Here is a 17,021-nt window from a genome sequence, read left to right on the forward strand (position 1 = left end):
TAGACACTATGTTCAATATATGATAATATATAATAGTGTTCTTCAGTTTGGACGATTCTTTGTTTCCTTTCGAGTTACATGAAATCTTTGCTATCTTGCAAATCAAGAGATACAACAATCTTACACCCAATGCTATTGCATCGACAAAGAGGCAACATAATTGATATTATACCACATTATCTGAATACAGGGTCTCATATGACACTGACAGGATCAGTTAGGTATGACGGATGGTTGAGGTCACCGACGATCTGTTACCAAGATCTCAGCATGACTGGCAATCTGTTACAGAGATCTCCATGGTCCGACATGTTGGACATGGCTCTCGTATGTCCGACCAGGGTCGCCATCTTGAACTACTTGTTTGACATATGTCATCACGGTTAGCGACGTCAAAGATGACGTGTGCCGACAAGGGAGGTCATCCACATGATTGATGTATACAAACGCGGACCTCGCCTAAAATGTATACTCTCCTCACGTTGTGATGTTTATCACTTTACGTTCTGAATGATAGGGAAATATATATGAAACATCCAACTTGAGTGCTTTATTGCTAGATGGTATTTATCGAAAGATGACGATAGGGTACATAGAACGTCGTTTTCGCGAAACTTGGTGTCATAACTGATTTTCAGTGATACATTCATAAAATTTTAAAAACTAATTTGCCTTTTACATCCAATGGAATCTGTTTCAGCACTTAAACGAGACTGATATTTCTCTTGCGTTGACGTTTTAGTTTTAGATTAGCATGGGTTGAACTGTTAAGCTTTCAAAAACTTTCAAGAGTGATGATGTTTAGCGCCTCGTTTTGCATACTACTACTACTACTACTACTACTACTACTACTACTACTACTTCTGAAACTCATACTACAACTACTACAACAACAACTACTACTAGTAGTACTACTACTACTACTACTACTACTTCTAAAACTCATACCACTACTAAAACTATTACTACTACAACAACAACTACTACTACTACTACTACTACTACTACTACTACTACTACTACTACTACTACTACTACTAGTGGAAGTAGTAATAATCACGACGGTTATAATTGAGCCCTAACCATCGTTCCAAGCTTTAGGGACAACAATTCACGCTCCTTTAAGATTAGCCATTCTTTATCTATCTATTTACAAATGCAGTTTGATGTAATACTATGAAGAGCACTGATCTATCGACAGATTTGATCCCTGATAATATATACTTTGAGTTTTATAAAGTGTATACTTTATCAAGAAGGACACATGTCACAGTGACACCTATGTGTGATGTCCATGCATGACCCGAAGAGCATACACGTCTCACTCAATTTGTACCCAATCTTCCAGCAGGTTCTTTTCTCTGTTTGGCAACGTCTGAATTTAAGCAAAAGAAAAAAATGAAGTATTTCAAATTCCATGTTGCACGATCCTATGTTTGACGAACGTGATGTGAAAAGGATGTGCATTGTTAGCATTCTGTAATGGATGCAGACACTCAGCATCAGCAGCCGGGAAGGATTGGCACTAGGGGGCACAAACTATCTCTCCTATATAAAAAAAACGCGACAAAACCTTCCATAATCATAAGACATCTCTACTGAAAGGTGAGTTGTACGAGTGTACGATGTCTTGTATATCATAAGTATGTGTTTATGAAGCACTATCAACAGTGATGATACCGGGTGTTCCCGGAAAGGTATATTAGGTTTGAAAAAGGAAAATGATTAAAACAATCCAGTACGTCAGTCATTTTAAAAGCCAATGAAATATATATTTCAAGTTCCCCGCGTCATGTATACATGTGAAGCTTTACCCCATAAAGGGGCGGTGGGGTAGCTTAGTGGTTGAAGTACTCGCTCGTCACGCCGAAGACCCGGGTTCGATTCCCGACATGGGCACAATGTGTGAAGCCCATTTCTGGTGTCCCCCGCCGTGATATTGCTGGAATATTGCTAAAAGCAGCGTAAAACCATACTCACTCACTCACTCATACCATGAAATCTTTGACAACCGTCATTGTATTTATGGGCCGAGTTTAATGTGTGCCTTGTTGAGTTGAGTTATTGTGACAAAAATATGAAGAGTTCCTCCGGTTTCACTTTGGTTTTTAATAAAAAACTTTGAGGAAAATTTTCCCGAAAAACATTTATTTTCTTTATACATCATAATCCATAATTATTCAAAACACAGCCAGATAGTCTATATGATGATAACAATGGAAGGGGCATTTATCAAACTGACGGTAAAATGTATGAGTGAGGGAATGGAAACTAGCGTTCAATCGTTCTCACTGAATAGGAAGGATCGAGTGAGTGAGTGAGTGAGTGAGTGAGTGAGTGAGTGAGTGAGTGAGGCACAGTATATCAGTTATATAGCGATGTGTCAGATTGATCTTGAAGGAAAACCCGAAGTGATGCAGGCCTTGGACGTTTTCCACCTGTAGTAAAACCATCTTGCACAAGTACTGTCATGACAAGAAACATAATTAGGGCGACATCAAAGTTTCATCTACCTAACGGCGGCAAAGGAATAACGCCCATATTGTGTAGCAATAGAATTGTCACTAAGTGCCGCAACCGATATAACTGTTTGCTGACTTAAACTGCACGTTTTATCACCTGTCGTATTGCTAATTAAACGTTCATAGATTTGAAGTAGTTCATTATTGGCTGCAAATCATTAAAGGTTTCAAATATGTTATAACACCGGTATAATCTCTATTTGACAGTGATTTGATATCTGTATAAACGTTCACAGATTTCAAGTGTTTCCTAAGACCGCCATTATACTACCTTTATAATTATTTATAGCAATATGTTATAACGCCTGACATTGTCATTATGTTATAACGCCTGACATTGTCATTATGTTATAACACCTGGTATCATCAGTGTTTGACACATGTTTATGAAGAATTCGGAATCATACAATGGATTATGGAACGGTTATTTAATAACAGTTTCAGAAGTCTGTAAATGTTTAAAAATGGAACATTTGGCAAAACTATTACTGATAATATGCCAGTTTTAGGTGGTCCAGATAGGAAAAAAATAGTTTATAGAAGAAATGAAACATTTAGCTTATTTCTTACTAATAATATACCCGTTTGTGGTGGCCCAGATAGGCAACCTTCTAGTCTATGAACGAAATGAAACGTTTAGCTTAATTATTACTAAACATTTGCCGACCCGTGAAGATCTGGGGTAGAATAGGTCTTCAGCAAACCATACTTGCCGTAAAAAAGCGACTATGCTTGTTGTAAGAGGCGACTAACGGGATCGGGTAGTCAGACTCACTGGCTTGCTTGATGCATGTCATCGATCCCAATTGCGTGGATCGATGCGCATGATATCAATCACTGGATTGTCTGGTCGAGACTCGATTATTTACAGACCGCCGTCATATAGCTGGAATATTGCTGGGTGCGGCGCCAAACAACAAACAAACTAATAATAAGCCAGTTTGTGGTGGCCCAGACAGGCCCCCATACATCAGCATCCCCATCACACGTTGCGTGGTGTAAGAAAAGCAGTCCGGGAGACGATGACTCACAGCTACGTCGCCACCCACTTTCTGTTTACCCTTTTTTGTTATTAAGTAAAAGTAGACCCCAGATTGGCCCTGGTTTTACAGCAAGCACCTTTGCTGGAAGGGTTGACATTAACACAGGTCACTTGAGCGCTGACGTGATGAGACAGATAAATATTTAGGGTAATTACGAAAAGTGGAACTTCGGTGCGAAACAACGATAGCGATGATCACTGTTGATCTTCCCGACAGTGTTGTTAAGTTGTAAATATCATCCAGTTTAGAGAAAAACGTATAGGGTAATACTTTCGACTGAGAATTGTAAATCACGATCATAATTAAGGGCAGGGTTACAGTGTAAACACTTTGTATCAATATTAGCTAACCTTGATATTTGAGAATATAAGACCTTTAGAGATTCAAATTATGCATATTTGTTAAAGAAACAGTTAAGTAAGTAAATATGTATCGTTACGTTGCACAATATGAAAATGTCTGTAAAGGTGAGTAACACTGTATATGGACACCCATTATGCAAATACACCATGCATCCGTTGTTGTTGAGTCATTTGAACACAAAGTGAACACATTGTGTTTATGTAAATCAGTTTGTAAATCGTGCTCGGTTCAAATTCATTACAAATTCAAGTAGGAGACGTATTCGGTTTGAATGTCAGGTAACTGTACATTAGCCGAGGTATACATTTTGGCCGTTTTATACTATTCATATAAACGGTCGGGCAAAAGAAAGTACACGCCCATGTTTGAAGGGGGCACGGGTGGCCTAATCGTCTGCGATTCGCTATGCAGAGTTGCGTCCCTTGGGCACGCCAGAAACCTATGATTGTGGGTTCGCCCCGATTATGTTTCTAGGTTTGTAAGCACCATACCCGTGCTCGTGGGTTTCACCGAAGTGGTAAACGTCTGAGACCTGCATCACTTCGGGCTTTCCTCCCACATTAAGCTGACACGCCGTACTATAACTGGAATAATGTTAAAAGCGACGTTAAACCCAACTCACTCACACTAAAATGAAATATTCAAGTAATGGTTGTTCTATGGTGGTGTATTTGAACCGGGTATCATGGTTGTATTTTGGACCTTAAGTTTGCAGTGTTTCGGCGACTGTTTTCAGCCTCGTAACGTTTTGATGACGTTTGTAACGTTATGGTCACATCCAATTTTTAAGTGTATACTTTCTTTCGCCCCTCAGTTTATACCGGGGTCATTGACCAACGTTATTGCATATAACATACAATGCACACTTGCGTCTATATGGTGTGCAAATCAGCGTCGATATCATTTAATCCTTCTATATATGGTGTCCTCAAGGATGGCAGTCGGCTCAGGTGATATTGGTTTAAACGTCGCGTCAAATATTATTTTATTTATATAGCGTCGTGCATGAACATGTTTTTGTGGCTGCTTGTACTAGTCCGGACTGATGCCGATTTATAGTGCTAGCTCACTGAGATACCATGCCCCAGTTTAACATGATTACCCCACTCAGACACAGTATACTGACTCCAAGCCGACCAGTCCTTGTTTTAGCCCTTAATGCCGAGCGTCATGGTAACAACAAGTAGCGGCCGGGGATCGAACCCGGACCTTCCGCTCTCCGGGCGGTCGCTCTACCACTAGACCACGGAGGCCGTCTCAAGGATGGCAGTGATAGAGGTATGTCATGTACAGATGCATGCTTGGGCCCAGACAGGTAGGTGGAGGCAGGTAAGAAACAGGTGAGTCATACGGGAACCCCGCGGTGATAAAGAGCAACTGCTGGAGTAGACGGGTCAGATGTTGACGTTACACAACACCGTCGTCGCCGCGAGCCCGGGGAGGGTGGGATCGTCTGTGCTGCAACCATCCACGTGCTGATGTGACTCACCTGTACGGCATCACTGACACAGGTAGATAGCCAGGTGAATGCAGTCGTGGCTTAATTGTCAATTTCTTTACTTATCCAAGTGATGTGATGTGAAATGGGGTTTCAGGTCGCGTTCAAGATTATTGCACTTACATAGCCAGGGGCAAGAGATACCATGCCGCAGTTTGATATACATACCCCACTCAGACACAGTATAGTGAGCCCGAGCATACCGGTACCAAACCTTGTTTTATTCCTTTATGCCGAGCATCATCAGGGTAACAACAAGTACCATCTTTTGATATGACGCGATCGGGGATAGAACCGCCGACTTTCCGCTCTCTGGTCAGTAGCTTTATCCACTACACCAAGGAGGCGGTCACTTAACAAGAAATAGCAAATATTTCACAATGAAAATTGCATTACTTTCTAAGAACAATAGGGGCACTCACTCACTCTAAGAACTATTTGATTGGGTTTTTTAAAATTTGTTTCAAGTAGTTTACGAAAGTAAAACAATGCATGGCCAATTCTTTAACAGGTGATTTGCAAGTTGTCTTCCAATATAGCAGCCAGATGGGTAACAGACGCCTTAATTTCAGAAAGATTTTTCTTACATTTTTTTATTTTTAAGATGTAGGATGCAATCGAGACAAAAACAATCTGTCCGATGTGAAACATTACAAAACAGTACTCTTTTGAAAGAAGGCAAGGATGACTCAACTGTATTTACTGTCACCATTCACTCGATTACAAATTCTTGGGACCAAAATACGATCGGAATATGAATACCCAAAAGCCATTGATGTTATAGTTGATGGTAACCTTGGTAGCACTTTAGAATCAACCACGACGTCGTTCAGCGAGGTCACGAGTGTTGTTCCTGTCATCGATATATACCTACCACTGGGAAAAGAACTTGATTTGCCATGGTATATTTTTTACTTTTTCTTTTCAACCATGCTGACAATATGTAGAAGCACCAAGATCTTGTTCGAATCGTGTTTCTCAGCAATACAAATGGGACGCGGGGAAGCAAGAAAAAGAAGCTTGAGTAGGTACATGTTTTTTTGCGTAGAACTTTATTCTAATTTGCAAGAGATAATTTGTTAACTATCGTCACGTGACAGTATAACAGATGGGAAGTGTATCGACTGTTCACCAAAAAATCGTATAGACGTAATACATAGACGCGAATCAGGAAAAATAGGTCATGTTTATTGTTTATTTGTATTTTTGTCTCACGACTCGTCGCCCTTGTTCCCACGATAGAGAGACGTGCTTGTATAGTTGTGGTTACAATTCGTGCGTTTGTTACCTCGATGTTCAGATTGTATTTTTATGATGTTAACCACATTTTAAGTTCATTATAAACATCTTATAACCGTGTTTTAGGTGTACGTGACTGACCCGAACACTGAGGTATTAAACGTAACTGTTAGGACGTTTCCTTGAAAGGATTACCTGAGTTAACTTGTTAAGCCTCCAAGAAGTTCAAACCGCCTCTACAACCTTGAGCCGTCTTTATGTTTTAGAAGAAAACCCTTTATTTAATAAGAAAGGTCGAAACAGCACAATGCTAGAGGAAGTCCCATTCACCTTTGCGGTATTATCACACAACTTATGAAATATAAAACTTTAAGATGCAATCCTTTGTTGACAATGTCTCTAAAAAACTAAGTTCTGAATCTGTAAAAAGTATCTGTAAATATTAAACGGCAGTGGAAGAGAATAGCCAGTCTTGAGTATCCGCCGAAGCAGATTGCATTTGGTGTAAGGGGAAAAACTAGTGATGACGCCAGGTGTTCGCGAAAACACTCTAAATTGGTGGTTCATGTAGCGATATGAAAGAATCGGGTGTTCTTTAACTTCTTTTGAGGAGTGTATTATTTTTTTGAAGATTGTTATTGTGTCAATGTGATCATACACTTGGACAGAGTGAGTGAGTTATTATTTTACGCTTCATTGTCAGTGTTCAAGTTATATGACAACCAAGGGTATAACAGGTGCAAGTTCCAAACAGAAATGGTAAATCTAGAAATGGTAAATACAGAACTCCAGATAACAAGCAGCTTCCATCATCTACCGAAACATATTCTATGGGCAAAGGCAAAATAGCGGTCAAACGTCAATGCCTCAGTGTATTTTAAAGTTTTATTTACCTCTTCCCAATTAAGAGGACGTTGATATAACTGAAATACTTTTCACAGAGGCGTTTATAACATGTATCTGCGGTTTGACATCAGCTCTTTGTGAAAAAATTATATTACTCCTTCTGACAAGTGACAATGTAATATGTCGGAGAAGACATGTTCCTCTCCTGAACTGTGTGCATATCCCTATGACTAGCATTGGTTGTAAGACAGGGCATTCCCTCTGCAGTGTGAGGGTGAAGGGAACAGGTCTTTACTGACTTGCAAGCACTACCACAGTAGGGGGTCACCGGGGATGCTCGTCATGTGTTGGATCCATGTGGGGATAAAACCTGGGTCTTCAGCGTGATGAGCGAACGCTTCAGCTAAAATGTTGCGAGTGAATATGGTTTTACGCTGCTTTTAGCAATATTCCAGCAATATCATGTCGGGGGATACCAGAAATGGGCTTCACACATTGTACTCATGTGGGGATCCGAACCCGGGCCTTTGGCGTGACGAGCGAACGTTTTAACCACTATGCTACCCGACCGCCCCCTACAATGCCGCCCCACAGATGACACTTGATGTTGCTGGAATATGTGAATAGCATGTTATTCTCATTAATGGCACCACGTCCTTACAGAATATGTGAATAACATGTTATTCTCATTAATGACACCACATCTTTACAGAATATGTGAATGACATGTTATTCTCATTAATGGCACCACGTCCTTACAGAATATGTGAATAGCATGTTATTCTCATTAATGACACCACGTCCTTAAAGAATATGTGAATAGCGTGATATTCTCATTAATGGCACCACGTCCTTACAGAATATGTGAATAGCATGTTATTCTCATTAATGACACCACGTCCTTACAGAATATGTGAATGACATGTTATTCTCATTAATGGCACCACGTCCTTACAGAATATGTGAATGGCGTGTTATTCTCATTAATGACACCACGTCCTTACAGAATATGTGAATGGCGTGTTATTCTCATTAATGACACCACGTCCTTACAGAATATGTGAATAGCGTGTTATTCTCATTAATGGCACCACGTCCTTTCAGAATATGTGAATAGCATGTTATTCTCATTAATGACACCACGTCCTTACAGAATATGTGAATAGCATGTTATTCTCATTAATGGCTCCACGTCCTTACAGAATATGTGAATAGCGTGTTATTCTCATTAATGACACCACGTCCTTACAGAATATGTGAATAGCGTGTTATTCTCATAAATGGCTCCACGTCCTTACAGAATATGTGAATGGCATGTTATTCTCATTAATGACACCACGTCCTTACAGAATATGTGAATAGCATGTTATTCTCCTTGATGACACCACGTCCTTACAGAATATGTGAATAGACTGTCATTCTCATAAATGGCTCCACGTCCTTACAGAATATGTGAATAGCATGTTATTCTCTTTGATGACAAGTACATTGTATATACAGTACATGGTCCGTGCACTGGTGACATGTGTATTCAAGGAATATTGTGACTAGCATGGTATTCTCATTAATGACACCACGTCCCTACAGAATATGTGAATGGCATGATATTCTCATTGATGACAACACATATATACATGGCCCGTCTACCGGCGACACCTCGTGCTCAAGGAATATGTGAATAGCATGAATTACGCTACAGGTCACATCATTCATTAGCGGTCAAGTTCATGGGAAGAGATATGTACAGGGACATTCATCCCAGCTTAAACTCGAGTGGAATTGTGGGAAACACCAATAAGGTAAACAAATACCGTCATGGTTTCAAGGTGTGACACGAGCCGAAGGTCATTTTGCCAGCTGTGATGCTGACACTTAGCGCCGTCATTGAGAATGAAAATAGAAGCTCATTCTCTTGATGTGGTGAGACTTAACACCTACTGCAGGCGGTGAATGTGACTGCAGTACTTGATGGTGAGTTCGCTGTAACATTTGGCGTATATGTGCTATAATCCGGATTCTCCAGCTAATCCAGTAACCGGGAGCACACACACGGCTGAAGATCAGGAGCCCGGATGTGGGTCATGTCCAAGTTTGTGAGGGGCATCTGAATGGAAGACACTGTTGGTAGTTGTTATGTTGTTTGGTGCTGGAATTAAAGTGTAGAGGACCTCTCCCCACAACCTGACAGGGATCTGACCATGTGGCGATTGATGGCGAGTTTTGTTTCCACTGTGCAGGCTTTACGCTTACCCGCAAGTCTACATGTTCCTTGTAGCACCACGTCTACACTGGGAAGCCCAAGTCTATATGTTCCATGTAGCACCACGTCGACCCTGGGAAACCCAAGTCTATATGTTCCATGTAGCACCACGTCGACCCTGGGAAACCCAAGTCTATATGTTCCATGTAGCACCACGTCTACCCCTGGGAAACCCAAGTCTGTATGTTCCATGTAGCACCACGTCTACCCTGGGAAACCCAAGTCTGTATGTTCCATGTAGCACCACGTCGACCCTGAGAAACCCAAGTCTATATGTTCCATGTAGCACCACGTCTACCCTGGGAAACACAAGTCTATATGTTCCATGTAGCACCACGTCTACCCTGAAAAACCCAAGTCTATATGTTCCATGTAGCACCACGTCTACCCTGGGAAACCCAAGTCTGTATGTTCCATGTAGCACCACGTCTACCCTGGGAACCCCAAGTCTATATGTTCCATGTAGCACCACGTCTATCCCTGGGAAACCCAAGTCTATATGTTCCATGTAGCACCACGCCTACCCCTGGAAACCCAAGTCTGTATGTTCCATGTAGCACCACGTCTACCCTGGGGAACCCAAATCTGTATGTTCCATGTAGCACCACGTCGACCCTGGGAAACCCAAGTCTATATGTTCCATGTAGCACCACGTCTACCCCTGGGAAACCCAAGTCTGTATGTTCCATGTAGCACCACGTCTACCCTGGGAAACCCAAGTCTGTATGTTCCATGTAGCACCACGTCGACCCTGAGAAACCCAAGTCTATATGTTCCATGTAGCACCACGTCTACCCTGGGAAACACAAGTCTATATGTTCCATGTAGCACCACGTCTACCCTGAAAAACCCAAGTCTATATGTTCCATGTAGCACCACGTCTACCCTGGGAAACCCAAGTCTGTATGTTCCATGTAGCACCACGTCTACCCTGGGAACCCCCAAGTCTATATGTTCCATGTAGCACCACGTCTATCCCTGGGAAACCCAAGTCTATATGTTCCATGTAGCACCACGCCTACCCCTGGAAACCCAAGTCTGTATGTTCCATGTAGCACCACGTCTACCCTGGGGAACCCAAATCTGTATGTTCCATGTAGCACCACGTCTATCCTGGGAAGCCCAAGTCTATATGTTCCATGTAGCACCACGTCTACCCTTGGAAACCCAAGTCTATATGTTCCATGTAGCACCACGTCTACCCTGGGAAACCCAAGTCTATATGTTCCATGTAGCACCACGTCTACCCTGAAAAACCCAAGTCTATATGTTCCATGTAGCACCACGTCTACCCTGGGAAACCCAAGTCTGTATGTTCCATGTAGCACCACGTCGACCCTGGGAAACCCAAGTCTATATGTTCCATGTAGCACCACGTCTATCCCTGGGAAACCCAAGTCTATATGTTCCATGTAGCACCACGTCTACCCCCCTGGAAACCCAAGTCTATATGTTCCATGTAGCACCACGTCTACCCCTGGGAAACCCAAGTCTGTATGTTCCATGTAGCACCACGTCTACCCTGGGGAACCCAAATCTGTATGTTTTATGTAGCACCACGTCTATCCTGGGAAGCCCAAGTCTATATGTTCCATGTAGCACCACGTCTACCCTTGGAAACCCAAGTCTATATGTTCCATGTAGCACCACGTCTACCCTGGGAAACACAAGTCTATATGTTCCATGTAGCACCACGTCTACCCTGAGAAACCCAAGTCCATATGTTCCATGTAGCACCACGTCTACCCTGGGGAACCCAAATCTGTATGTTTTATGTAGCACCACGTCTATCCTGGGAAACCCAAATCTGTATGTTCAATGTAGCACCACGTTTATCCTGGGAAACCCAAGTCTGTATGTTTCATGTAGCACCACGTCTACCCCTGGAAACCCAAGTCTATATGTTCCATGTAGCACCACGTCTATCCCTGGGAAGCCCAAGTCTGTATGTTCAATGTAGCACCACGTCTATCCCTGGGAAGCCCAAGTCTATATGTTCCATGTAGCACCACGTGTACCCCCACGAAACCAAAGTCTGTATGTTCAATGTAGCACCACGTTTATCCGGGGAAACCCAAGTCTGTATGTTTTATGTAGCACCACGTCTACCCCTGGGAAACCCAAGTCTGTATGTTCCATGTAGCCCCACGTCTACCCTAGGAAACCCAAGTCTATATGTTCCATGTAGCACCACGTCTACCCTGGGAAACCCAAGTTTATATGTTCCATGTAGCACCACGTCTACCCTTGGAAACCCAAGTCTGTATGTTTTATGTAGCACCACGTGGGAAATCATGTCTTGTTGCAAAATATGTGAAGTACCAATATTCTTACAAGCTGTAAACTTTCAGGTTATCCAAATTCTAAATGAATCTGGTTCTTCAATAGGACATTTGTATACTAAGTGAGTGAATGTTACGTTCCCTAACTGTATGTTATCATGACATGGCATACAATAAAGCGCTTGCTGCATTATGTTGTAAATAGAACCTTGACATATGGCTGGACGAGCAGCTTCACTTTCTACATAGCTGTGTTTTGGGGTGATTTGACATCACAGTTTATAAGACAATGAAAGGTTGTGCGCCGCTTTTAGCAATATTGTAGCAATATCGAAGCTGGGAAAACCATTATTGGGTTCCATACTCAGTATCCATGTCGGGAATCGAACCTGGGTAGTCGGCGTGAAGGGCGAACACTTTACCCACTAGGTTACGCCAACAACCAACTTGAAGATGTACACACACAGCACTGATGCCAGCAAAGAAACCAACCTCATCAACTGAAAGACATCTTATCAAATAAACGCCTTAAATATTTTAAATCACCGCAGATATGGCCCGACATGCTTTTTCAACACCGAGAGCCATAACCCCCATTCGTGTCGAACACACAGTGACATTCATTACCACGGAATTTTGGAAATCCGTGAATGACAATGGCCGCCATGTTTACGCAAGACATGCTGTTGACAATAGAGCTACGGAAGCCACGCTCCATCTCGCGTCGTATCGCACAATCGGGGCATTCTTGATGGCCACACAGGTATACTATCACATGTCATATTTTATACCATATACAAAGCATGCATCAAGGGGGGTCCAGAGCTTGTTTGATACGTCCTCTGACAAACATAGAGATGGTTGATGGCTGTGTTTTTACTGTCCTTCAACTTTATATATGGCCCGTTTCAGTACGGAGTATGGAGTTTCAATACGTACAGACATAAACTTGCAGATAGGACGTTTGTGCTGTTGGCATATTCAGGCCTCAACAAGGAAACGCTTTGTGTTATTTAGTGTTGACATTGTTCATGAAGATAGGTCATACGTACATGTATCTCTGGATGTGCTTAAGATAAAGGCGAAGAGGTGGGTGAGTGACTTGGGTTTAACGCCGCTTTAAGCAATATTTCAGTTATATCACGGTGTGTCTGCTTAATGTTGGAAAAAAACTCAATGCTGAAGCAGGTTTCAGAACTGCGTCACGTTGACGGGTGCTGACGAAAGAGTATTCCAGGATTCACTGCAGCGGAATTGGAGAACGACTAAGGGACACAACACGGCGGCTCGACCAGAGGACACACCACAGAGGCTCCAGGCACGACCAGTGGACACACTACAGAGGCTCCAGGCACGACCAGTGGACACACCACAGTGGCTCCAGGCATGGCAAGAGGACACACCATAGCGGCTCCGGGTACGACCAGAGGACACACCACGGCGGCTCCAGGCACGACCAGAGGACACACCACGGCGGCTCCAGGCACGACCAGAGGACACACCACGGCGGATCAAAGAACAGATAAAGGACATACAACATTGGATCCAAGAACAGACAGAGGACACATCACATTGGATCCAGGCACGACCAGAGGACACACCACAGCAGATCGTGCCACATTAGATCGCCCATGCCCGTACAAGGACGAGTGAGTTTGGTGGGGAACAGTAATTACATCACGCTCTGTCGGCGTGGGATGAATGCCCTAAGAGATGCATGTTTTAAACTTTAAAGGGCAAGTTCACACGGAAATGAACCTTTTTTTCTTGTACTTTTTCCACATTAAAAGTGTTAACATAGAAGTGTCATAGACAAAAATATAAAAACATCATATTTAATTAACATATTTTTTGCACTAAAACGATTTATATTTTTCACATTTACCAAGTGTTCTATTTCCATAACAAAAACACCATGGCTTATGTCCCTTGCAATATGACGTCATTGGTGCCAATTGATAAACATTATGACGTCATCATGCTTTGTTAGAGCCGCTTCACGTGGTGTAGGTATAGTTTTGTGATTCTAGCATCTCAGATGCCAGCCAGAATTGTGTTATGCTGAGTCACCACTGCGCCGGAGTGTGTCGTAGACCATGTTGTTTTACCGCAAACTGGTCCTTGATATCTTTTGCGTTGAGAATAGACAGGGACCCAGTTGAATTGGCACCAATTACGTCATAATCTAAGGGGGATAACTCAGGCCTATTTCGCTCGTAAAACGAAGGCCTCATAACGGCATATCACTTTCACACTATTGTGAGCTTCCTACTTTCACTGTGAAAAAAAATGAGTGTATATTTTCAAACACAGATACTAACTAATTCTAAAATTGCGTTTTGTTTAGAAAAAGAAAGAAAGTGATTTTTGCGTGTACACTTCCCCTTTAATAGATACGGTGAAACCAACCGCAGGTGTATGGTGCTGACAAACCACATACATAATCAAGGCGAATCTGGGATTCGAACTAAAGGATCATAGGTTGCTGACACGTCAAAGGGACGCAACTCTACACAGCGAAACCACTGGGGCACATGTACCACTAAAAGAAATCAAACTGTGTAGTATATGAACGGATAGAAAGGATGCGGAACAAGATAAATGTCACATCTATCTAATGCCATATAACACATCTATACGCAGGGACCGCCTCCGTGGTCTTGTGGTAGAGCGTCCGCCCGGAAAGTGGAAGGTCCGAGGTTCGATCCCCGGCTGCGTCATACCAAAAGACGTTAAAAGATGGTACTTATTGTTATCCTGTCTGGTGCTCGGCAAGGGGCTAAAACAAGGACTGGTCGGCTCGGAGTCAGTATACTGTGTCTGAGTGGGATATTCATGTTAAACTGCGGCATGGTATCTCAGTGAGCTAGCACTATAAATGGGCATCAGTCCGGGCTAGCACAAGCAGCAACACACACACACACGTACATGCACGTCGCTATGATGTAAGTGCAATAATCTTGCACGCGACGTTAAACCCAATTTCACCTCACCTCTATACGCAGGAGACTTCGCACTACATGTATGCATGCAGGTGAGATGTATGCAGATTATAAAGATGTTTTTGACCTACATTCCTCAAAGACAACTTATGTAGACAGTTTCAACGCTTTTTAAGATGGATTTCCCCAACCCCTAACATCACTGCCACTAGTTAAAGAGCTGTGGTCCAGCAACAGGAATCTGGTGTATCAACGTTCCTCAGTCTGGTAGAACATCACCGAGCACTTATGTGCTCTATATTAAATGCATTTCACAGCCGACCTACGAAGCGATACGCATAACAACCTGAATGATCCACCACGCAACGCCAGCTCCATAGTTTCGGGGTCGAACCCGCCAGATTCATATCAGTGGCGCTTCACAGCATGTTAAAGTATTTGTAATGGAGATTAGTGGGGACTAGAAATTCTCTTTCAGATAAGGGTAGCCTTTTTCAGCTGTTGCTCGCAACATGCGTCAAAGTTTTCCGCCCGTACGTTTAAGTCTAGAATATTTCCCTTTGAAGTTCTCTTCACCTCCTATACATATTTCGTCACTTTGAAAACACATGACACGAGAGTGACACCTTGCGTTTTTTCAAGGATAGTTTGGGCGAAACGTACACCTGAATAATTTTGTGATTTATAAAATGATTCGTCCAAGTATTTATTCCAAACACACGTCAAATTGAAGCTTTATATATTCAGGGCAGTCAGCGGCGATGCTTGTTGTAACGCTATATCACTGAATTAATATATATTGCTTTACGTCACATGAGCGATTGTACAGCTATTGTTTAGCACGGGCAACGTAGTGACCGCGAGAACGTGGTTGTTATTTCAAACTCAGATAGACATCCTAGAGATATGCACATGCGATGCTCATTAACGATGCGAGTCCATCACCAGCCCCGACTTTTACCGGGTAGGGCTTACTGTCACGTGATTTGAATAACCAATGGGAAGGACATACCCATATATGGACCAGTGTCGAATTCTGTTTTGTTTTGACAGCGGACTAAATCATAGGTAAAATATACAATGAACACAACGTGATGCACTTAAAACGAAATATGAATTCGATTTTTGACGGGCAGCAGTTTTTTTACGAGTGTGATGTTTATTTATATTATTATTTTATCATATATTAAGTCTGTTATTTCAGTTTATCTGAATCGCAGCAGGTACACTGTCAATATCAAGTACACTGTCTTTAGTCGTGTTTTGAGTGCTTTTGACAGGTAACGTTTCGGCTGGACAAAAATACAAATACGATAAATGGATCATATTTTGTTACACATGAATTTGCTAGATTTATAAAAACCCTCGAACACAAATTAGCAATGAACGTTCTTACCTGTATGTGTACAAGAGGATTGCACAGGTGATGTGGCGACTTGAGGAGCAAGCCAGATAAAGATTGTTACACCTGTAATTAAGCTTGCGAGGTAAGACACAGCCAGGGAGCAGTGTTGAGAGCTTGTGTCAATACGTCGTGGTGAAGTGATAACGTTCAGAACATACTGGTAGGCAGCTACACCCGGAAGGTAAACATGGTGATGTGAGGAGTTTGAAGGTCAGGGTAAAGATGTGTGTAGAATAAAATGAAGAGGTTGGAGAGCGTGAGCTACAATAAGAGTGACAGTTTTCTTCACTGCAATTAGGGTGAAATAATGAGTCAGACTGTTTTCTCAAAATGTGTACAGATTCGAACCCGGGTGTCAGTTTAATGTGTCGCTATATAAGTGCAATAATCTTGGATGCGACGTTAACCCCATTTCACCTCACCTCACCACCTCAGTTAAATGTTGGAGGAAAGCCCAAAGTGATGCATGTCTTAGACGTTTACCACTTTGGTGAAATCCCGACCGCGGATATGGTGCTGACTGTCTTAGCAACACACCAGCATACGTTCCTGGCACGCCTAAGGGACGCAACTCCACACGTCGACGCGGCGCCTTAACGACGGCAATCTGTACTCCCCAAT

General features: G+C 42.4%; 1 protein-coding gene across 1 annotated transcript in view; it reads right to left on the bottom strand.

Moving 5' to 3' along the window:
- The window catches only part of LOC139465804 (microtubule-actin cross-linking factor 1, isoforms 6/7-like), a 142,667-nt gene extending 126,201 nt beyond the window's left edge, over positions 1 to 16,466 (bottom strand). The window contains exon 1 of the mRNA XM_071247728.1: positions 16,392 to 16,466. The gene's annotated coding sequence lies outside the window, so the exon portion shown is untranslated. The remainder of the gene's footprint in view (positions 1 to 16,391) is intronic.
- Positions 16,467 to 17,021: the final 555 nt, after the last annotated feature.

This window comes from Haliotis cracherodii, unplaced genomic scaffold, assembly GCF_022045235.1.
Source record: "Haliotis cracherodii isolate W230 unplaced genomic scaffold, xgHalCrac1.p SCAF_18, whole genome shotgun sequence".
Lineage (NCBI taxonomy): Eukaryota > Metazoa > Mollusca > Gastropoda > Lepetellida > Haliotidae > Haliotis > Haliotis cracherodii.